Genomic DNA, 25,552 nt, shown 5'->3' with positions numbered 1-25,552 from the left:
TTAATTCAGGCCCTTCTATGGCTGCTAGCTTTGCAGTGGTATCTGCTCAGTCATTTCCCCTAGAGGCAGGGTCAGTGCCACCTGTATGGACAGAGCAATGAACTACAGCTAGGGCTTTAGACAGTTTGAGAGCAGAAAGAACTTCATTAATAATTTCTGCATTAGCTATAGATTTTCCAGCTGAAGTTAAAAATCCTCTCTGGAGCCATAGCATCCTGACTAAGTGACAAATTCCAAAAGCATATCTAGAATCCATATAAATTGTTGCCTTTTTATCCTTGGCAATTATACAGACAATGTTTCAGGGCTATGAGTTCTGCACATTGAGCACTAATATTAGAGGGCAGTGAAGCTGACCACTCAGTGGCAAATTCTGTGACTACATCAGCTCCAGTGTAGCATATGCCATCCCTCATAAAAGAAGAACCATCAGTAAATAAGATCAGATCTGGGTTGTCTAAGGGAGTGTCCAAGAGATTATCTTGAGGCTTTTCTGCCATGGACACTAGTGTTTCACAACTGTGTAATGGTTCTCCAGAAGTTAGCAAATCTGGAAGCAAGATAACAGGCTTAAGGGTTGTACAGCATTTTAGAGTAATATTTTAGTTGTTTAACAGGGTTATTCCATACCTTGTAATTTGCTGATCAGAAAATGCCTGTGTTCTATGCCTTAGCAACAATGCTTCTACCTCATGTGGGAACATAATTGTTAATGGGCATCCCAATACTAGATCAACAATTTTTGTCACTAGTAAGGCTATAGCAGCTACACCTCTAAGACATGGTGGTTCTCCTGAATCTAGTGGATCCAGTTGGGCCAAATAATAAGCAATTAGATGCTGAGAAGGTCCCAAAGTCTGAGTTAAAACACCTGAAGCCACCCACTCCGCTCATGTACATACAAAGTAAATGGCTTGTTGTAATCTGGGATGCCTAGAGCTGGGGCAGACAGGATAGTCTATTTTAGATCTGATAGAGCTGACAGGTGTTCAGCTCTAATTTGAGGGGTTCAGGGACCAAATCCCTTGTTAGTGCTATAAGGGGTTAAAATTCATAATCCCCTGAGCCACTCAGATGCCCCATGTTAGAACATTTTCACTCTGCATAACCCCATTTGGAATTTTCTTACACCAGATACTGGACCGTTTTGCCATTTCCTTCTCTGACTCATTTGACAGATGAGGAAACTGAGGCAAACAGGGTTAAGTGATTTGTCAAGGGTCCCACAGGTAGTGTCTGAGGTCAGGCTTAAACATCTTCCTGACTCCAGACCTGACACTAAATCCATTGTTCCCCATTAGTCACATAATAGGTTATTAATAAATCCAACTCTAGACAGATAAAAAAGCAGCATGGGGATACTATATGCCTGGGAGCAGAGAAGTAAGGGGACCAAGAAGGAAATAAGGATTTATGTGGCCCCGTTATGTGCCAGATACTAGGCTAAGCACCTCTCAAATATTATCTCACAAGAGATACAAAAGATGAGAATAGCCCCCCAAAAGATGTGGGAAGACCCCAGATAAACTATATTACTATTTTGCTGCTCTGGACTGAAGGATTGAGGGTATCTCTTCTGTAATGCTGTTGACTCAAGTCCCCATTCTGGTGTGTTTCCCCCTCTGTTAACCAATGAAAATGAGTGCCCTACTTTCATTTAAACAGTTAATCTCAATTAGCTTTCACAAAGGTATGTTACAGCAAGAACACAAGTGCAAGCTCCCTCCCCCCCCCCCCAGTACCTGGTAGGATACCCTCTCCCTTATACCACACAAGTCTTTGGTGAGAATGGGTTCAAACTAATCTCAGTTTTTACTAGCATTCCCCACCACCAAGGCCACTTCCAAAAGTGCATGGCTGATGGATGAGCCTGCATTTCTGCCTCCTGCTGGACCAGATTCAAGTATGGACCTTCTCTCCTCACCATCTGGCTTCTGGAAAGTCCTGGCATGGACTCCAGTTCCCAGATCAGAAGGTAGCTCACTCACCAGTTACAGAAGGTCTGCCCATGCTCAAGTTCATTATGGGGAACTCATCCATCAAGGTAGCTATACTGTGAAGGGAAGACTGGGCTCAGCAGTCAATCTCCACACCTTCCTTCCCCATTAGAATACCAAAGAATTGTTATTTTAGAAATAAATTGTTTTATAATTTGTTCAGGGAATAGTCCTGGCCCTGTGTGCCTTTATTGACCCATAGATTTTCCTAACTGACCAGTGACATCTTTAATACATCACACTACTAGGAAGAGCACTATCTACTGAAACCACTGCTCTCTTCCTTCCAGGAAAAATGGAAAAGCAGAGGTATTTCACACCTATTGTCCTTTGAAGGAATTAAACTACTGTGATCCAGTGATCAGAGCTGTAACTCAAACTTTTGTGCTATTCTTACCAGTCTTCTCCTGCCTCTCCCCCATTCATTCCTCTCAAGTCAAATAGAAAATCCTCTGGATTTTTAAGCTCTTTTTTACTTGACTCCTTCCTACCTCCCCAGTATTTTTTAATACCTTATCCCCTTCAACTTACTCTACAAGCCAGTAAACCTGAATTCCTTGCTTTTCCTTGGATAAGATACTCCACTAATACTATTGTGCTATAAGAAATGATAAGCAAGATGATTTCAGAAAAAAGCTAGAAGGATCTATATGAATGGATGCAGAGCAAAATAAGCAGAACCAAGAGAACATTACACAGAGAAACAGCAATATTGTGCCATTATCAACTGTGAAAACTTGGCTGCTCTCAATAATACAATTAATCTGGGACAATGTTCAAATACTCCACTAATACTATTGTGCTATAAGAAATGACAAGCAAGATCATTTCAGAAAAAGCTAGAAGGATCTGCATGAGCTGCTGCAGAGCAAAATAAACAGAACCAACAGAACATTATTCACAGAAAAGCAATATTGTACCATAATCAACTGTGAAAACCTGACTACTCTCAATAAAACAATAATCTGGGGTAATCCTGAAAGACATGATGGGGAATACTATTCACCTCCAGAAAAAGAACTGTTGGAGTCAGATGGATACAGATCAAAACATCTTTCACATCAGTGTATTTAGGGTTTTATTTTGAAGTTTTGGTTTTATATGAGTGTGCTTTTACAACCATGATCAACATGGAAGTGTTTTGCATAATAATAAAAATAAAATTTTGAAAATTTACAAAAAAAAACCCATTCTACTTCTCTACCACTGGCCCTTTTCAGGAACTCTCCCTCCTCATTTCCACTTCTTGGCTTGCTTGGATTCCTTTAAATCTCAGCTAAAATCTTGCCTTTTGCAAAAAAAAAAAAAGTCTTTCCCAGTGTCTTCCATCTGAATCTACTCCTAGTTTATCCTGTATATAGCTTGTTTGTACAAAGTTGTTGGTATGGTGTATCCCCATTTGACTGTGAGCAACTTGAGAGAAGAGATTATGTTGTATTCCCTGCACTTAGCACAATGCCTACACATAGTAGATGCTTAATAAATGTTTCCTGACTTGTGCAGTTAGCAGCTTCTGCTGCTGACTAATATTTACATAGTACTTTATGGTCTTTCATTATCTCATTTGAGGAGCAGTGGATAGAATGCCCACCCTGGATTCAGGCACACTTGAGTTCAAATTTTGAATCATACATTTACTAGCTATGTGACCCTGAGCAAGTCACTTAACCCAGTAAAATGAGCTAGAAAAGGAAGTGGAAAGCTATTCCAGGATCTTTGCCAAGAAAATCTCAAATAAAGTCATGAAGAGTGGGACACAACTAATCCACACATAAAAAAAACAAATATAATTTGGGGGCAGCTTGGTGGATAAAGCACTGGGCTTGGAATCAGGAGGAATCATCTGGCCTCAGATACTTACTAGCTATGTGATCCTGGGCAAGTCACTTCACCCTGTTTGCCTCAGTTTCCTCATCTGTAAAATGATCGGGAGAAGGAAATGGTGAACTATTCCTCTATTTTTGCCAAGAAAATCCCAAATATGGTCATAAAAAATCAGACATGACTGAAAAACAAGAACCACAATCTTTTTTGAGCTTCATTACAGTTAAGTGCTACAGGTACTACAAGCATTATTTTCTCTATTTTACAGATGATGAGTGAGTTGCACATGGTCACAGCAAGTCCCTGAGGCAGAATTTCAATCCTGGTTTTCTTAGTATTCCTGGAAAACAGTCTAGCCCTAGGTAGCATAGTGGATAGAGGGCTAGGCCTGGAGTTAGGAGGACCTGAATTTAAATCTGGTCTTAAGTATGTTCTATGACCTTGGGTAAGTCACTTAATCCCAACCTTGTCTTCTTCTGTCTTAGAACTGATACTAAGACAGGAGGAAAGAAAGAAGGAAAGAAAGAAGGAAAGAAAGAAAGAAGGAAAGAAAGAAAGAAGAAAGAAAGAAAGAAAGAAAGAAAGAAAGAAAGAAAGAAAGAAAGAAAGAAAGAAAGAAAGAAAGAAAGAAAGAAAGAAAGAAAGAAAGAAAGAAGAAAGAAAGAAAGAAAGAAAGAAAGAAAGAAAGAAAGAAAGAAAGAAAGAAAGAAAGAAAGAAAGAAAGAAAGAAGGAAGGAAGGAAGGAAGGAAGGAAGGAAGGAAGGAAGGAAGGAAGGAAGGAAGGAAGGAAGGAAGGAAGGAAGGAAGGAAAGAAAGAAAGAAAGAAAGAAAGAAAGAAAGAAAGAAAGAAAGAAAGAAGGAAGGAAGGAAGGAAGGAAGGAAGGAAGGAAGGAAGGAAGGAAGGAAGGAAGGAAGGAAGGAAGGAAGGAAGGAAGGAAGGAAGGAAGGAAGGAAGGAAGAAAAAGAAAGAAAGAAAGAAAGAAAGAAGAAGAAAGAAAGAAAGAAAGAAAGAAAGAAAGAAAGAAAGAAAGAAAGAAGAAGAAAGAAAGAAAGAAAGAAAGAAAGAAAGAAAGAAAGAAAGAAAGAAAGAAAGAAAGAAAGAAAGAAAGAAAGAAAGAAGAAAGAAAGAAAGAAAGAAAGAAAGAAAGAAAGAAAGGAAAGGAAGTTAAAAAATAGTTTAGCCCTCTCTTCCCTCTTGTGGTAATCAGAACTCCCTCATTTAATAGAAGGAGAGTATTTATTTAAAAAGGTGAAGAGATCACTGTAGTTTGATATCATGTTGATTCCTATTTTAATTATTTTGGCTAATTAGATGCTAAATTATTTTCCACTTTGCAAGTGTGAGGAAAGGGCCCTTTAAATTTTTTGCCTTGCGGAAAAGTCCCAGTTAATTCACCCCAGTTTTAACTCTATTATTCTATAACTTTGGAGGTGGGAGTAGAGGATAGAGAAATAGTTGGAAACAAGCTGTGGAGTCTGCTCAGGTATAAAGTAACCCCAGCAGTCTCCATCATTTTACCACTTCCTTTCTCTGTCCATATATCAAACACGTGATTAGTGTCAAAATAATTCATCTCATCTACCTGGATATAGGGAGTTGAGGAGAACAGAGATTTGACTTCCTCTGACTGAAATTATGCTCAAAGTCCCATCAGAGCTCCTCCCTGGGCTTCAGGCATTCAGAAAGCCTTTGCTAAAATAAAAAATTGTGTTTCCTGAGGTTAGTAGCCCATCATTCCTCATTATTAGCAGAAAAGGAGATGCTGAAGTATGGGGGGGAAAAAGAACATTTTGATCCAGGGTAGAGAATGGATCAAAAGTGGTGCCTGAAGGATCAGGGAACTCCTAGAGGACTGTAGTGTTGTTCTGAGTTACTATACATAGTGGGATGAAGGTAAAGGCTTAAGACAAATCACACTGTGTTTTTCCCATTGATATTTTTATACTGGGTTAAAATGAGGAATGAGGATAATTTTTAAAAGGAAACAAAGTTACAAAGAGGCAGCCAGTGGAGTGTGTGTAAAGATGAAGGAACAATCTTGCCTTTTTTATTGGTTAACTCACATTTTTGTAGTTTTTTATGGTTACAAAGGCTTTCCTCACAACTATGAGAGGTAGGAAGAGAGTGACAGTATCATATTATAAGCAATATTAATATTATTAAATTATTATCATAGAAAATATATAATAATATAATAATAAATTATTATTAAATAGATGAGAAAGCTGAGGCTCAGAGATAGGAAAAAGTTGGACTAATATTACACAGAAAATGCCAGAAAAGAACCAAACTTTAGTCTCCCTGGAGGTCTCAAATCTCACATGACCTGTTATCCTGAGAGAAGGGGGGAGAAAGTAAATAGAGGAGGCTAGTGTTTGAGACCTGAATAATAGGAGTCTTGGGGCCTTTTTTAGCTTTGCCTTCTCTGAGTTATTGCCTAGCCTGCTTGCTGGGCAACCAAAGCATCTTTATCTAGGAATGGGGTTGTAAGCAGTGTTCCAGGAGGAGCCTACCCCTTTTCAGGGCTATTAATTCACCTTTGGTGTCTACCCTTCACCCAGCTCTTATCTGTGACTTCAATCAGTTGTAACAGCCTTTTCCAGGTAAAACCTTGGCACACTGCTGACAGTCTTCCCCCCAACAGAATGGGTGGATGAGAACAATTTGCTCCAACAGCCACAAAGGACTTAAGCCGGTGCTGAGTGCTTAAAGGTTGGTCAGACACTAAAGAAGCCATGGTCATCCACTGCATCCGGAACCATCACCAGTCATCCTGATTTTTGTCTTGCTATTAGACATCAATGGAAGAGAGAATGAGCCTGACAGTTTTGCACAACTCTGCCTCACTTTAGTCACACCATCACTCCATGATGTCATTGGTCCTCTACAAAAACGAAACACAAACAACCCTAGGTATCACCAACTCCTTTGGAGCTCCATATCAATCAAGTATAGCCAGGGCAGTAGAGTTTGATGAAGACAATTTTTTTTGAGAATTCAACCCAAGTGCTTGCTACCTTCTGGGTAGAAATTCTAGGGAAGCTACAGGAACAGAGCAAAGATTCAAATGACATAATTTCCCAAAGTTAAAGAAATGAGGAGGCAGAAAAGAAGAGCCTTAGTCCAGCCCTTGCTTACTGGCCCTAGATCAGTGATGGTGAACTTTCTAGAGATAGAATGCCAGACCCTGCCCCCACCTCACCCCCAAGACCAAGTGCTGTGCCCACCCCACCCTCCAAGAGACTGGGTGCCAGATGTACCCCACCCCACCTGCCCCACACAGGGGAGGGAGAAAGTGCTCTCATTGACAGAGGGATGGGTGAAGTGAGGAATATTCTCAGCAAGTTTAGAGAAGGGGAAGGGAGCAGCTCTGCCTGAATCCCTCTGCCTTTCTAGTAACAAACTCTTTGGGAGTGAGGGAAGGTACCCACAGAGAGAGTTCTGTGTGCCATCTTTGGCATCCAGGCCATAGGTTCACCATCACCAACCTAGATGAAATACCAAGAGGCAGACCCAAACAATGGGCTCCTTGCCTTTCCTAATTATTACCTCTGCTGCCACCAACCATAGAATTTAAAAGGTTTCTACTTTTAAATTACTGCCTTAGAATTCAGTCCCATCCCTTTGTTCTTCATAGTAAATAATCCAATATCCGATCTAGTAAATAGACTGAAAAATGTGGAATTAGGAGTCCTGAGTTTGAGTTTTGACACTGGCACACCTACTGAGCCACAAGACCAAGAACAAGTTAATTAACTTTTTTGAGCCCCAATTTCTTTGTTTGTAAAATGGGAAAAATAATAATACTTGTATAATTAGTGGAAGGCAATCTGAGGCAGAACCTGATTCTGTAGCTGAAAACCAACACCCTGGGAATTTTCTTTCTTTCTTTCTCTTCCTCCCTCCCTCCCTTTTTTCTCTCTCTTTCTTTCTTTCTTTCTTTCTTTCTTTCTTTCTTTCTTTCTTTCTTTCTTTCTTTCTTTCTTTCTTTCTTTCTTTCTTTCTTTCTTTCTTTCTTTCTTTCTTTCTTCTTCTCTTCCTTCCTTCCTTCCTTCCTTCCTTCCTTCCTTCCTTCCTTCCTTCCTTCCTTCCTTCCTTCCTTCCTTCCTTCCTTCCTTCCTTCCTTCCTTCCTTCCTTCCTTCCTTCCTTCCTTCCTTCCTTCCTTCCTTCCTTCCTTCTTCTTCTTTCTTTCTTTCTTTCTTTCTTTCTTTCTTTCTTTCTTTCTTTCTTTCTTTCTTTCTTTCTTTCTTTCTTTCTTTCTTTCCTTCCTTCCTTCCTTCCTTCCTTCCTTCCTTCCTTCCTTCTTCTTTCTTTCTTTCTTTCTTTCTTTCTTTCTTTCTTTCTTTCTTTCTTTCTTTCTTTCTTCTTCTTTCTTTCTTTCTTTCTTTCTTTCTTTCTTTCTTTCTTTCTCTTCCTTCTTCCTTCCTTCCTTCCTTCCTTCCTTCCTTCCTTCTTTCTTTCTTTCTTTCTTTCTTTCTTTCTTTCTTTCTTTCTTTCTTTCTTTCTTTCTTTCTTTCTTTCTTTCTTTTCTTTCTTTCTTTCTTTCTTTCTTTCCTTCCTTCCTTCCTTCCTTCCTTCCTTCCTTCCTTCCTTCCTTCCTTCCTTCCTTCCTTCCTTCCTTTCCTTCCTTCCTTCCTTCTTTCTTTCTTTCTTTCTTTCTTTCTTTCTTCTTTCTTTCTTTCTTTCTTTCTTCTTTCTTTCTTTCTTTCTTTCTTTCTTTCTTTCTTTCTTTCTTTCTTTCTTTCTTTCTTTCTTTCTTTCTTTCTTTCCTTCCTTCTTTCTTTCTTTCTTCATGTTTATATGGATATGGACATGTTGGTGAAAAGAAGACCCATTTTGATGGGGAAAGGGCCCATTAAAGTACCAATGTAATCTTGGTATAAGGAATCTCATTCTAGCTATATTGTATAGGAACAACTCTAGCTCAGCTGAGTAGATAAATCTGGTTTTTAATTTTTGTAGTAGGTATAGATGGGGAACTTCCAATAGAACTAGGATATTCCCTTTCTCAGCCCTGGTCCTGACTCTCTGGACTTCAAAACAAGAAACCTTTTCTACTGCTAGATGATCTTGGAATTTCACTCAATGCTTGGGGCTTCTTTGCCCTGGAACAGTCTACCATTCTTGCTGTCTGCTCACCTTGGAGTATTCCTTCCCAAGGCTCATACCCTTTCTCCTGAAGCTTCCATTTTATGGAATGGCCTAGTTCAGCCTGACTTCATTCTCTTCCTAGCACTGTTCTTAACTTCCTTGATTTCAGAACCATGACTCTATATGGCCAGGTATCTTCTTCAACCTTTCTCTGTCTTCTCCTGAGATTTTCATCTCTCTTTTGGATGTTGTCTTTCTCCATTAGAATGTATGCTCCTTGAAGGTAGGGGCTGTTTCTTTTTTGCTTGTATTTATAAACCCGGAGCTTAGCACAATGTCTGACATATAGATAGAGCTTACTAAATATTTGTTTCTTTTCTTCTTGACACCTTGCTAAAAGATATACAACCCAGAAACTCCTGAGTGGTCTATTGATGCCTGGGGCTTTTGTTGTTGTTGTTCAGTCATTTCAGTCATGTCCAATTCTTTGTGACCTCATTTGGAGTTTTCTGGGCAAAGCTACTGGTGTGGTTTGCTATTTCTTTCTCCAGCTCATTTGCCAGAAGAGGAAACTGAGGCAAACAGTTTTATCTGACTTGCCCAAGAACACACAGCCAGTAAGTATCTGTGGCCAGATTTAAATTCAGGAAGATAAGACTTCTTAACTCCAGTCCTAGCACTCTATCCACTGTGCCACCTTACTCTCCATTCCTGGGACTAGGGCTGTGTCAAAGACAACTGGTGGGAGGCAAATAGGAGGCTCACTGAATTGAGAGAGCCACACCTGGAAACAGGAGTCAAATCTGGACTCAGATACTTCCCAGCTGGGTGACCCTGGGCAAGTCCCTTAACTTTCATTGTCTACCTCTTACCACTCTTCCTCATTGGAACAAATACACAGTATTGATTCTAAGATGTAAGGTAAGGGGGTTAAAAAAAAAGATGATTGGTGACTCAGACAGAAAGGACTCATTCAATAGGTTGTAAGAAGATCTAAGAAGAAAAAGATCTTTCTCTCCCTTGTTCTGAGTGTATGCATAGCTTTGGAATTCTGCCAGCCTCTCCTTTGGATTTGCAACAAAAAAGAAGCCTTTGCCTACTGAGTGAGAGGCTCTTCCCAGCTCAGCTGCCAATAATTTCTTAGTATTGGTTCCCAGGCAGAAGAGTGGTAAGAGCTAAGCAATGGGGGTTAAGTGACTTGCTCAGAGTCACACAGCCAGGATGTGCCCACCCAGCTGCCACATTGCTAGTCATTTTTGATGCCACTCCAGTCAGATGTATCAATGAATATATCAGGAATCACTGGGTCTCTCATGCTCTTTAATATGGGTCCAGAGCACATGTCCCCTAGAAAAGGGCAAGAGCATATGTCTAGCTCTAAGATATATATTCCAGCCCATTCCCACTATATTCTTGACACTCTTCATGCATGTTCAGGCCAGATACTATATGTCTTTCATCTACTAGTCCCTGAGAAAATCATGTTCTTGCTTCTTTTTTTTAGCCCAGACCTGCGATTTCATTGGAGTAGGGGGCTTCCAAGGAAGAAACAACTTTTGACAATGTTGACCTTAAGATATTCTGCAACTTGTAAACTTAAAGATGAAACTTTGCCTAATTTCACAAAGCTAGTATGTGGCAGAGACTGGACATAAATCCAGGTAGTCATGAGTTCAAAACCAGCCATCATCACCATAGAAAACTTCAAGGTTTTCAAAGTGCTTTAGAACTATTACCTCATTTCATCCTCACAATAACCTTGAAAAGTAGGTGCTATTATTATCTTCATTTTACAGATGAATAAACTGAGGTTGAAAGAGGTTTAAGTGACATGTCCAGATTCACACAACTGGGAAGTATCCAAAATTGGATTTGAATTTAAGTTTTTCTGTCCCCAGGAACAGCATTCTATCACTGTACCACCCATCTATCAATTAAGCCAAGTTTTCCCTCACTTGCCTTATTGTGCCAAAAGACTCTTAGCAACACCTCTTTGTGGTAGGAAATACTGGAAACAGTGCGTACTCATTAAGTGGAGAATGATCAAACAAGTTGTGGTATGTGAATGGAATGGAATATTATCATATCATAAGAAATGGCAACAGTAAAGAATTTAGAGAAACATGTGAAGACATATGTGAACAGAGGGCAGATTAAGTAACCAGGAGGACAACAAAGACAATGATTACAATAACGTAATCCACGAGAACATTAAAAAGGAAGCCAAAATCTGAGTAGTTGTATCTAGGTCCTGGAGAACAGTTAACAAATTTGCTTACCTTCTCTCACTAAAGAAATGAGAGACTATGAATGTGAAGTGTTGTATATGTTGTCAGGCATGGGTCATTGTGTCTTTTGGTCTTGCTGTTCCAAGGAAGGCTTGTTGGGGAGGAGGAAGGGTGTTATGGAAGGACTGGGGGGTTATATCAAGAATTATATCCAGAAGTGACTATAATATAAAAACAAAAGACATCATTCAATCTTAATCCAGCAAAACCCATCCCAAATACCTTCCCAAATACTCACAACTACAAATACAACTACCTTGAGCTCCCCCAGGGCCATTTCTGGTGGGCTAGTAGTACCATGGCTCAGGATTAAGGCTTAGCACATGGAGATGACCAAGCAATCCCCTTTTTGGTTATAAGAGGGATCCTGATATCTTTTCTCCTCAAAACTCTGAATCCAGTCCATGTGTAAGAGTTCAGAGCTAGAGGCCCCTTAATAGGAGAGGGTGAGTGTTGTAGTTCCTGTAAGTCCAGCACCTGTCTGTTATTACATTTAGGGACTTGTCCAGAGTCTGAGAGGTTGATACCAATCAATGCTGAGTACTTAAACCTTTTTTAGGGAGTCCCATGAATCTCTTCTGAGCCTACTTTTCCCATCTTTTCTGAACTGAGCCTACTTGTCCTATCACCTAGTCATACCTCCATTTATCACACCCCAATGGCAGACTTGGAGAAATCTTAAATGAAACTCCTATCTGGCTGAATTAGAAGGAATTCTGTTGGAAAAAAGAGGGGTAGCCCTAGGTGTCACAAGGACTTATGGAGGAATTTCTACCCAGGACAGTTTTTCATCTGAGGTTGAAGGGGAAATTTCCAGGTAAAAACTATGTCCCTAACCCATAGGAAAGGAGTTTCACATGATTGTAGAGTTCATTTTAAAATGGATTTGCCTTCAGAACAAGTAGGTGGCTCAGTGGATTGAGAGCCAAGCCTGGAGACTGGAGGTTCTGGGTTCAAATTCAGCCTCAGACACATCCTAGCTGTGTGACCCTAGGCAAGTCACTTAACTCCAATTACCTAACCCTGAAAGTTTCTCTGTCATAGAACCAATACTTGTATTGATCTTAAGATAGGAGGTTTGGGTTTCAAAGAAAAAAAAAAGAAAATGGTTTTTCCATATAAGAGGTGAAGGTTCTTAAGTCTTTTTTTTTCCTTTTCTCTATTTTCCCCACTTTTGTTAGTTGTTTTCTTTATTGCAATGACAAGTTTTGATTTTTCTTAGTTGCAGGTTCTTATAACTATTGATAATCCTATGATGAACTTTCCAAAATGACATTTGTTTGTTCAATTTGCACAACTTTATATTTGGATAATCTCCAGGCCCATTAAATATGTAGGCCTGTATCTTCATGTAAAAACTTACCAGTAGGGTCATCTAACTAGGATGATGTTGTTGTCTAGACTACTGGTACACTTTGTTGAAACCCTTTAGTAAAAGGCACTGGAGAAAAGCACTAGAAAGGGCAATGCTTGAACTTCCCAGGTGCTCAAAGAACTTTCCAGAATTAGGGATATGAATAATGTGCCAAATGCACCCCAGGGGATTTGTTGAGTAAAGCAAATGTTTAGATTGAGGAAGATTGTGTCATGGACCATCCCCTGGAACATTCTGGCAGCTGAGCTGAGTTCCTGGGGCTACTTGTGAGGATACAGTGGCTCGGATATTGACCAATGGCATAACACAGGTTCAGAAAGAAAATAGGCCCCCTCTTCTCCAAATAGTAATGGGTCTGGTCAGAAGTATGTGTTGGACTCACATTACAAGGAAATATCTACCAAATCTGAGAGGCCCCAGCTCTTTATGGGTTTGCCCTCTTATTTATTTATTTGTTTGTTTTTATAATAACCCTTCCCTTCCATCTTAATCAATATTGCATATTGATTCCAAGATAGAAGAGCAGGAAGGGCTTGGCAATGGTGGTTAAGTGACTTGCCCAGGGTCACACAGCTAGAACATGTCTGAGGCCACAGTAGAACTCAGGATCTCCTGTTTCTAGACCTGGCTCACAATCTACTAAACCACTTATCTGCCCCCTGGGTAACCCAGAAGCTAAGTGAATGGCTTGCACCCTAGACCACTGGACCAATCAAGTGTCAGGGACTTTCTCCACCTTTTCTGGAAAAATTAGTCCAATTTACCTGACTGGAGCCTAAGCCAATGGTGGTCCTACCTCAACAGACCTTAATACAAAGTTGACATAGGTTGGTATTTCACTTAGATCCGTAGGTCTTGCTCCTTGGATCAAGCACACCTTTCCATGCCCTTTTGTTAGAGTCAGGGGTTGACCAAGGCATCACTCAGGGTCTATCCCTCATTCTAAAGGGCCAAAAAATGCTTTAATGGCTAGGTTACCACACAACCAGAATAGCCTGGAAGCTCATCACCCCCAAGGCCCATCTCTTAACATAGCTTCTTCTTTGCCCCCACTCTGACCCATTTCCACAGGTATTGGAAGCTCTGCTCTTTTCAGAGTTCCTTTTTGTCTTTCAGCAAAATAAATGGTAGTTAAATCTCCACCGTGTTACTTCTACTATAGCCTAGAGGAGACTGTCCAGACCCTAACATTCACAGGGGTTAATCATCCAAAGGTTTTTACCTCATTTCTTACACAGAAAGACAAAAATAAACAATGTTTTTGGATCCCAGACACAGTAAACAATGTTCAGTTTGTTACACTTTCCACTGAGGTATTACTGCTGCCTTTCCTTTATTTTGTCCTCATTCTCACGCTTCCCATTCTATTTCCCCCTGAGGTTTCTGAATTTCAACAGAGAAACACCTATTGGTAGCCAGTGGCACTCCATTGCACCTCTATTTTGTTCTTTTCTCATCTTTTTTCTGAGTGTTATGAAAAATGGAAATCTAGCAACAATTGAGGTTGAAGAAGAGACCTGGCTACAGTTGCTTTTTTGTCCCTTACCCTCTTCTGAGTGGCCATAGGCTTTCCTAGATTTTCCCTTCAGGCATCCCTGTAGACATTAGTTTCCCTTTGGTCAATGCCTTTCCTCACCCCTTAATGAGGATCTAGAGTTCTTTCAAACTTGCTGAGTTGTGAGAATTGAGGGGATTATGACAGCAAATGGTTAATTGTGGGTATTGAGTGAACCACACTGATTCCATCTTGTGACTCAATTCTGGAGCTACCTCAGTTCCCTTTCCATTCAATTATGGGTCTAGTTCAACTTTTGACCTGTGAGAAAGCTTTATTCAGTTTTGGGAATTGGGAGAAAATCTTATTGCATTGTTGGAATCTAGGGGAAACTGTACCACCTGTACCTGTTGTTTAGAGACCTTTAACCAAGGACCTGAGTTATATTGATTAAAAATGCAGACAGATCCCAAGATTGATGTAAGGAGTTTTATCAATATTGTACACATCATACAACCAATATGTGTTATCTGAAACTGGCCCCTTTCTGATCAATCAGTTATTGTTTCCATGTTCTTTTGATTGTTTACAGCTTCTTGGGGGGTGCAGGACACCTCTTTTTCTGAATTCATGAAATTGTACTTATTCACTCCTTTGCCCCTGACTTGGAAAACCCCATACCTTTCCTCAAATTAGAAATCAGATTACATGTATAACCCAGATTGAACTGCTTGTCAGCTCTGGGAGGGGGAAGAAAGAAGGGAGGGAGATAATATGGATCATATACCTTCAGAAAACTTACATGGAAATTTGTTATTCAAATAAAAATACAAATGAAAAAAGAAAATAAAATAAGAAAATAGATTACCTAACATTGTATTGTTTCTTTTTAACTAATTGTTCTTATTTGATCAATTGTTTTTAATGTAAAAAGTCTGTCTCCCCCTGTATTGGGGGTCTAGCCCTAGGTGGTAGAAGGAGCCTGATCCCAAATTGTTAGACAGTTGGAGTGCATTACTTAATAAATAGATATGCTCAGATATAACTTAATCATTTGCTAATTACATGGGGAAAAGCAATGGGAAAGGGAAGTTGTCTGAGGCCTTTGCCCCAAACAAAAATGACTCGAAATCAATCACTTTCTAAAACTTCTCCTAACAGAAAACTGCTGGCTCATCTTATGTCTAGGAAGGTTATAATTCATTTTTTCTTCTTTGCATTGGGAGAGCTATATTAATGTATATCAATGAAATCTCTTGTTCAGCTTGAGCCTCCAGCTGCTAATTTCAGCAATTAGAGAGACAATTTTTCTGGGATACATACACACAATGAGTAATATCTATAGATATTATAGAAACTAATGCCACAGGGCAGGCTAGGTGTTCAGTGGATAGAGAGCCAAGCCTAGAGACAGGAGGTACTGGATTCAAATCTAACCACAGATGCTTCCTAGCTGTGTGACCTTGGGCAAGTCACTGAATCCTAATAGCCTAGCCCTTGCTGCTCTTCTGCCTTGGAACGGGTATTCAGAAGATTGGGGTTACAAAAATAAAAATAAAAACACATATACACCCCAAATACAGAAAACAAACAAACTCTTAAAGATAGGAAGATTTGAGACTTGACTTTTGCATGGAAACCTAGAAAGGAGAGGAACAAGGAAGTGATAGTATCAGTCATTTTGTTTTGAGGAACAGATTCAGCTACATGTATTCTGCATCAACTTGTGACTTCCTCATGCTTCAGTTAAAGGCTTTTCTTAATATCTGACTTCTGGTTGAGGCAGGCCAGTAGTACTAGGAGTACTTCTAGCGAGGTCAGTCTCTGACCTCTCCTGTTCTCTCTTTGTCATATTACAGTTTAAGCACCTTGAGTGTGGAGGTTGTGGCATCACAATTGAAGCCACTTTAGCAAGGAAGTCTGTGACAAACCATCAGAGTTATATCCTCTCTTTTTGTGATATCTTCAATGTTCTAGAGATCTTGACAACCACCCCTCAGCATGCTTGGATAGTCCTTACCTTCTGAAAAAGTTCAGTTCTTCCCTTTCCCATAGAACTAAGAGAGGTCCATTTTACTAGTCAGTGACTGAGAGTCCTCTGGAGCTTGAGAAAGGCATTGAGGTATTTCTGCCTGCACTAATCTGCAATGGCCAACTACACAACTACATTGGCCAACCAGAAAAGTTGAATAAAGTTGGGCTTAGCCTGGGTTTCTATTCATTTTCATTTCTTTCCTTTACCTTGTCTCAACATTTCCAAAATGGGCCCAGACCCGAAGAACTATGGAAAAAGTCTTAGACTGTGAAGAAAAATATGATTTAGGCTATAAAAAGTTTTCTAGATACTGTCATAGGTATCCTTAGCAAAGGAAAGATGACTAGGCCTTCAATGTAATAGAATTTAATTACTACAGAACAACATATTTTATGTAAAGCCCTAGCTTAGGATCTGTCACAAAACTGTCACTCATGTCCTTGTGTCACCTTATATCTCCACCTCTTCCACCCCCATCCCCTTTGCTCTCTGCTCAAAATAGAACTAGGAAGATTTCAGAAAAAAAAATTCTATTCAGATAAGTGGGAAAAGATAAGATCAGATTAATACCTTTCATCATTCATCATTACATCCAGTATGTTAGTATTTACATTGAGGAACTGAGGAGAGGAAGAGTAGTCATTGTGGAAACAAAAATGATGAAGACTTTTAAAATTACCAGATATGTTGGGTGAGTGAGAGTAAGGAAAAACAACCAAGTGATACTCTGTTATAATTATGATCACATGTCAACAAGAAGGAATGATGGAGAGGTTAACTAAGTTGGACATCATGAGTCTGAGAATGGCTTCCTCAAAGAACCATCGCTGAACCCTACTCATTCTCCTGCCATGGTTTTAAGAAGATGGTACGTAGGATTCTAGTGACCTAAATGACTAGGGTTATATCATTCTCTTGTTATCCCCACTCCAGCCTGAAACTTCAAGAACCAGATAATTCATTGTTTGGGTTTTGGGGAGTAACAAACTTCCTGGCTATTCTGGCCATGTGGTGACCCAATCCTTAAAAGACTTTTTGGCCCTTTAGAATGAGATAATAGACCTTGAGTCATGCCTTGGTCAATTTCCCACCATAGCAGAAAGGGGATGAAGTGTTGTGCTTTATCAAAAAAGAGGCTTCTATATAGTAGCCTTCTTGGGCTTCAGCTTCCAGGTGATAAGATATGATATATTCATGAGGAGAGGGAGGACAGTCTTTCTCTTCCCCAGACATAATGGAGACAGAGAGGCTTCCCACATGGAATCTGAATTCAATTAGCCAGGTTTATACTGTGCGGTACCTCTGACTCTCTTTTGCTGCTTTTGTGTCTTTCTTTCAAATCACAAAAGACTCACGAGCACACATTGACAGAGACTTAAATACTCTCCCTGAAGCTGATACTTAAGATATCAAAACATGAAATATTTTATAGGAATTATGAAAAAAAACATTTCACCTTCACCTCAACTCTGTACTGCCTGAACAGCTCCCTCGAAGTTCATGTCATCATGTAATCTGGGACATGACTTGGGTTTGTCTTTTTGGTGGTGGCCATCTTATTTGAGAAGGGTGTAGTTGCAGAATACTCCTGTTGCCAATCACCTCTGACTCCCAAACATCCAAGGAAGCCACCCCCCAAAAGTTCATCTTATGATTGCTATTTGTTTGCTTGTGCTTGGGAAAATAAACACAAGTTGAAAAGGTGTGAGGTCCAGGCTCAACCTGCCTGGATACTGCAATGTTCAAACGTCTGCCACAATTGGTTGGATTAATAAGGGGAGGAACACTCTCTCCAGAAATCCAAGAGAAAGGATTATAGACTACTCAAAAGGAGCGAGTTTAGACTCCAGAGGGTGAAGTCATTCTTTTTAAGATCCACTGAATAACTTCTTTTTTTGGCTCAGTGGTCAAAAAGTGACACCCCATCATGGGTCCCATGAATTTTTGCCTCCTTTTAACAAAGGGTCAAAACCTCCATTAATAATGCCAAAGGAAACTTTTTTTCAATCCTCCTTAATTGTTGTGTTTTTCTTATGTTAATTATGTCTGATTTATACTGTCTATATCTTGTTTGGATGTTGTCTCCACCATTAGACTATGAGCTCCCCAAGACTGGGAACTAAACTAATCTTTTTTTAAGCCCTTATTTCCTGTCTTAGAATTGATATTAACTATAGGTTCCAAGGCAGAAGAGTGGTAAAGGCTAGATAATGGAGTTAAGTGACTCATCCAGGGCCATATGGTTAGGAGATCAAATTTGAACCCAGGACCTCCTCTCTCTAGGCCTGGCTGTCTATCCATTGAGACACTTAGCTGCCCTGGAGACTATCTTTTTGACTTTTCTTTATACCCTAGCCCTTAGTACACTTCATGGTACTTATTAGGTGCTTAATAAATGCTTATTGGTTATTGACATGTTCTAGTAGAATCAGTTCTATTACAACTGAAATTTCAGTCTTCTCTCTCTGTCAATTCTTAGATAATATCAGTTGTATCGCTTCCTGCCTCTCCATTCACACTGCCAACACTATAGTTCAAGTCCTCCTTTCATTCTTGCCTTGTCAGTATTGTAACAACTCTTTCACTGACCAGCCAGTATCCAGTCTCTCTCCACTTCAGTACAGTCATTGTTCATCCTTAGATCTCTAAAACCTAGCTTTGCACCTATAGGTAAATAATAAGTGTTGAATTCATTCATTGTCTTTTGCCTGGTTTGTTCTGCTGTGAAGTAGACCTGTCTTATAAATGTTTGATGCTGATGTTGGTTTTATAAATGGTTATTTTGTGACAATCCAAAAATAGAGAGATAAGAGACGAATAAGAATGAGTATAGATAAGCTGGGATCTGATGGAGGTCAGGAAATATCAAGGAAGTATGAAAAAAAATAACCAAAAAACTAAGCTATGTAAACCTTAAAATTTCTTAGACTTATGAATGTTGGAAATTTCACCATTGGGAAATTTCATACTGGAAAAAATTTCCTACTGATAGTAAGAACTCTATTGGAATGTGAAACCCCTTGACATGGGAGGATCCTTCTCCTCCCTACTTAAGACTACTTTAGGACAGAAACCTTTTGCTAAACAATGGAAAATTTTGACCTATGCTTAAGCATAGAACAGGAAGTTCTTTGAGTCATGATTGATTGTAGAATTGATACAATAGAGATACTTGGAATGACAGAACCAGGTCTTGAAACTACACTCTCCACCCTACTTAGAGTAACAGGATTTAGGAAGGGCTGCAGCAAAGGTCAAGATTTAATTATTTGAGAATATGACCTTCAACAGACATGTGCAAAGCCACAGACCCTCTGGGCGGTCCTGGGTTAAACTAGAGCCACCATTGGCACAGGGGAGACATCGACAGTGATTGGTAGATGTGAGAACTGAGGGGAGGGAACTTAGATGGTTTCCTTAAAGATAGCAGGGTCTGAGGACAGAGGGAGGAGAGTTTTTTGCTCTGAGAGGTTTTGCTTGAAGGAGGTTTTGCTCTGAGCGAGGTGGCTCTGAAGGAGGACTGAGGAGGTTGCTCTGTGGGAGGACCAGGAGAGAAGGCTGGCTCTGAAGGAGGAGAATTCTCTGGAAACATTTCTTGAAAGGAGGCTCTCTTGAAGGTGGAGCCTGAGGTTGGCATGAGAAGCCTTACCTAGAGAGATCTTGGGTGAGTGATAAAACCAACTGACTGACTTATTCATTCTTATTCCTTTCTGACTTTCTCTCTTTTTCTATTGATTAATCAGTGTATTATAAATTAAATTTCTCTATAAAACCCAGTTGGCTTGGGCATATTCATAAATTGGGAATATATTCCCTGGCGACCATCTTATATTTATATAAAACCAAGACACAGTAGAAAACATATTTCAGCGGTCATAATTGATATATATATTTCCCTTGCTCCCAAACATTTTAATTATCACAGCTAGGGTGACAAAAGCAATGGAAGGATGAAGTTAAATAGAATAGCTACTAAAAAGGGAAGCTGATTTAGGCGAGATGCCTTCTAAAGGGGCAAAGTACAATAAATTCTGGTCCTGAGAACTTGGGAGAATAAAGCAAACAACTCATAGTATTAGGGAACATTCAACTGAGAGTATTAGGGAACATTCTTGGGTGGGTAATTGAGTGGGAGAACAGTTTTGGTCCAAATCTAGGAGTTATGCCAAAATTTTGTTGTTCAGTTGTTTTCCAACCATATCTCACTCTTCCTGACCCTGTTTGGGGTTTTCCTGGCAAAGATACTGAAATATTTTGACATTCCCTTATCTGGATCATTTTACAGATGAGGTAAATAAAGCAAACAGGGCTAAGTGACTTGCCCAGGGTCACATAGCTAGAAAGTGTCTAAAGCTAGATTTGAGCTCAGGAAAATGAGTCTGTGCTATATAGCTGCCTCTTGCGCTCAAACACCAAGTCAGACTATGTCTAGAGAGAGACAGAGTTCTTTACCAAACAAGGAATAGAAATGAAAATAAAAATAAAACTAACAATTTTGATTAAATACAATTGCAAAGCTTTTTTAGAAACAAAATCAGCACAGAATTAAAAGGGAAAGAGTTGACTGGGAAAAACTGTTTACAGCAAATATTTTCTGATAAAGGTATGTTACCCAAGATACAAGAGGAATTAATATGAGATATATGAGTAGGATTAGTATATAAATAGTAAAAAGGATTTGAACAGACTAAAGAAGAAATGTAAGCTATCAACAACCATATAAAATACTCCATATTACCAAAAATGTGAAAAATGTAAATTAAAGTAACTAAGATCCCATCTCATTCTTATCAGACTAGCAAAGATGACAAAATAAGTAAAGTGACAATTATTGGAGGAATAGGAAAAGGATAGGCACACTAATACACTATTGGTAGAACTGTGAATTTGCCATCCATTCTGGAAAGTAATTTGGAAACATGCTAAACTGTAAACACCCTTTAACTCAATGATATCACAAATAAACATATCTCGATGGTATCAAAGACATAGAGAGAGTACCTATGAATAGAAGAATAGAGCAGCAATTTTGTTGCAGTGAAGAATTGGAAACAAATTGGGTACCATTCAAATGAGACATAGTTGAACAAGTTATTGTATATGAATATAATAGAATGTCATTCTGCCTTAAGAAATGATAGAAGAGTCAGATTTAGAGTAACGTAGAAAGACTTTTATGAATTGATACCAAATGATGCAATAAAATAAAAAGTTCTGGTTATTTAGGTTCTTTGTTTCTAGACTCATAAAATCCTAACCTTTGAAGGTCATTTAGTCTAACTTTCTATCTAATGTAGCAATGCTTTATATAGCATTACAGACAAGTAATCAACCAGGCTGTCCCTCAATTCTTCCAAGAGTAAGGAATTTACTAACCCTCAAGACAGCCTATGCTACTCTTGGACAGCTATCTTGGCTTTGATATTTATTTTTGCAGCCATACACAAGTCATTTAACTCACGTGGCGCTCAAGTTTTCACATTTTTAGGGGTTTGGCCAAGATGACCTCTTATCTTTCATCTCTAAATCTATAATCTATAACTGAATGATTCCTGAGTTCCATTCCAGCTCTAGAGCCCAGATTTACTCTGTCAAGGACCATGATCACCATACTGAAATGGATAGAAGAAAAAGATTGAGATTTGAAGTCTTAGATAAATAAAGAGCAAAAGAGCAATTGGCTAGCTAAATGGATTTAAGCTGCCTTACTAGGGTAATGAAAGAATGTGCAGATGTTATTGCTAAACTGTGTCATTGATTTTTGAAAAACTGTGGAAAATAGAAGAGTCTTCCTGGGGTAGGAGACAAATGCTCTGATTTTTATTAGAATAAAAGGAAGAAAGATTCTGCCAACTAAAGGATGGTGAAGTTGATCTTATTTCTGGGCAAAATTTCAATATTAATTTTTAAACACATAGTTTGTAAGCACTTAGGAAGGGAAGCAGCAATCACCATAAGCCAGTATGGGTTCATAAAAAACATATCATGCTAAACTACCCTCATTTCCTTTTTTGGGCTGGGTCTCTAGATAGGTATGTTAGGAAAATCCCTCAGACAGTATACTTGAATTTCAACAAAACATTTCAACAGCATCTTTAATGATATCTTTGTGGACAAGATAGTACTATGTATCCTGGATAGTAGTACAGATGCACCTCTTTTTATTATGCTTTCTTTTATTACATTTCACAGAAATTATGTGTTTTGCAAATTGAAATTTTCTGGCGAACCTGCATCCAGCAGGTCAATTGACACCATTTCCCAACAGTCTATGCTCATGTTATGTCTCTGTGTCATATTTTGGCAATTCTCACAATATTTCAAACTTTCTCATTATTTTTATATCTGTTAGTGATAGTTGATTTTTCCCATTGTAATTGTTTTGGAGTGACATGTCCCATACCCATATAAGACAGAGAACTGAATCAGTAAATGTTGTGCCTGTTTTGACTGCTCCAAAGTTCAGCAGTTCTTCTGTCTGTCTGTCCATCTCCTCTGATCAATATCAACAATATTGAAATCAGACCAATTAATAACCCTACAATGGCCTCTAGGTGTTCAAGTGAAAGGAAGGGCCAATTGATATGGCAAACTTCATTGCTCTCTTATTTTAAGAAATTGCCACAGCCACCACAACCACCATCTTGATCAATCAGCAGCCATCAACATTGAGGTAAGACCCTCCAACAAAAAGACTATGCATTTTGATCATATCTTGGTATATGATGTGAGGTATTGGTCTATACCCAATTTTTACCATGTCTTTTTTCTAATCTTCCCAGCAGTTTTTGCCTAATAGTGATTTCTTTCCCCAAAAGCTTGAATCTCTGGGTTCATCAAATACTAAATAACTATGGTTATTTGCTCCTATATATTGTATAGCTAATCTCTTCCACTGATCCACCACTCTGTTTCTTAACCAGTACCATTTATATTATTTTATTTTATAGTTTATATTTTTTAATTTTTTAACAATATTTTTCCATGGTTACTTGATTCATGTTCTCTCCTTCCCCTCTTTCCTCCTCCCTCCTGGAACTGACAAGCAAATCCATTGGTTTATACATGTCTAATTACTCAAAACTTATTTCTATAATATTCATATTTGTAATGGAATAATCTTTTAAAAACTCCAACCCCATATAACCGACTGATAAATCATATGCTTTTCTTTTGCATTTCTACTCCCATAGTTCTTTATCTAGATTGCATAGCATTCTTTTTCATAAATTCCATGGGATTGTTCTCGATCATTGTTTTGCTATTAGTAGCAGAGTCTTTTACATTTGATCATTCCATAATGTTTCACTTTCTCTGTACAATGTTCTCCTGCTTCTGCTCATTTCAGTTCATATCAGTTCATGGAGGTCTTTCCAATTCATATAGAAATCAAGCAGTTCATCATTTTTCATAGCACAATAGTATTCCATCACTGTCATATACCACAATTTGTTCAGCCCCAATCAAGGGACACCCTCTCATTTTCCAATTTTTTGTCACCACAAAAGTGCAGCTATAAATATTTCTGTACTAACTTTTTTCTATCTCTTTGGGGTACAAACTGAGTAATGGTATAACTGATCAAAGGGCATTCAGTTTTTTAAAGCCCTTTGAGCATAATTCCAAATTGCCTTCCATAATGGTTGGATTTGTATCCAACAAATGGTATCCCAATATTGCTACATCCCCTCCAACATTTATTATTTTCCTTTACTGTCATATTGGCCACTCTGCTAGGTGTAAGGTGGTACCTCAGAGTCGTTTTGATTTGCATTTCTCTAATCAGGAGGGATTTTGAACACTTTTTCATGTGATTATTGATAGTTTTGATTTCTTCATCTGAAAATTGCCTATTCATATCCCTTGACCATTTGTCAATTGGGGAATAGCTTGATTTCTTATAAATATGAGTTGGTTTCTTATAGAGACTATGTTTTGATCTGCATCTGACTGCAACAACTCTTTCCCTTGAAGTGGATAGCATTCTTTTTCATAAGTCCTTCAGAATTGTCCTAGATCAGTGATGGTAAACCTTTTAGGGAAGGCGTGCCAAGGTCTGTCTCTACCCCATTCCCCAGACCAAGCACCATGCCCGCCCCCTTCCCTCTCCCCAGAGACTATGTACTGTACCCCTACCCCCCATTTAGTGCTAGGTGTGCCCTGGCCCTTACCCCACACAGGGGAGGAAGAAAGTGCTCCCATTGGGTTGCTGGGCAGAGGGGTGGGTGAAATGAGGAATGTCCTCAGTGAGTATAGAGAGGGGGAGTAGAGTGGCCCAAGCTCTCTGCTCCCCTCCAGCTCTGCCACCTGTGAGCTTCTTATCTTCCCCTTTGTGTTTTCCCATTGGGCTGCTGGGAAGAGAGGCAGAGATGTGAAAAAATGACATCAGGCATGGTGGAGGAGGGGAGGGGGGCAGCTCTGCCTGAGTGCCTCTGCCTTTCTAGTAATGAACTTGGAGGGGGCACATGCCCACAGAGAGTGCTCTGCATGCCATCTTTGGCACCTGTGCCATAGGTTCACTATTACTATCCTAGATCATTGTAATGTTGAGTCTTTCACAGTTGATCATCATATAATATTGCTATTACTATGTACACTCTTCGTCTGGTTCTGCTTATTTCACTCTGCATCAGTTCATGTAGTTCTTTCCAGCTTTTTCTGAAACCATCCTTCTTATCATTTCTTATAACACAATAGTATTCCATCACCAACACATACCACAATTTGTTCAGCCATTCCCCAGTTGATGGATATCCACTCAATTTCCAATTCTTTGCCACCACAAAAAGAGCTGTTATAAATATTTTTCTACAAGTAGGTCCTTTCTCCTTTTTTTTTTAATGATCTCTTTGGTATACAGACTCAGTAGTGATTATCTTGATGATTACAGCTTTGTACTTCAATTTGAGATCTGATACTCCTAGGCCACCTTTTTGTATATATTTTTTGCTTGATTCCCTTGATATTCTTGATATTGTGTTCTTCCAGATATATTTTAAATTATTTTTTGACTCAATAAATTAATTTTTTGGCAATTCAATTAGCATGGCACTGAGTTAAATAGCTTAATTTAGGTAGGATTGTTATTTTTATGATATTGGCTTGGCCAACCCATGAGCAGTTAATATGTTTCCTATTTTTTAAATGTGACTTTGTATGAAAATTGCCCTGTAATTGCATTTATATAATTCTTGAGTTTGTCTTGGCAGGTAGACACACAAGTATTTTATATTATCTACAGTTAATTTAATTGGAATTTCTTTTTTCTATCTCACTGTTGGGCTTTGTTGGTAATATTACATATACATTTGAGATGTTTATGTTCAGGTGAAGCTATCCAGTGAGAAGTTAGAAACACAGAACTGGAGCTCAGGAGAGAAATGAGGGATAGAATTTGAGATTTAGAAGTCATCTTCATGAGCCAAATGGTGAAGATAGAAGTCAA

Source organism: Monodelphis domestica, chromosome 2 (assembly GCF_027887165.1).
Source record: "Monodelphis domestica isolate mMonDom1 chromosome 2, mMonDom1.pri, whole genome shotgun sequence".
Classification (NCBI taxonomy): Eukaryota; Metazoa; Chordata; class Mammalia; order Didelphimorphia; family Didelphidae; genus Monodelphis; species Monodelphis domestica.
Note: the sequence above shows the minus strand (reverse complement) of the source record.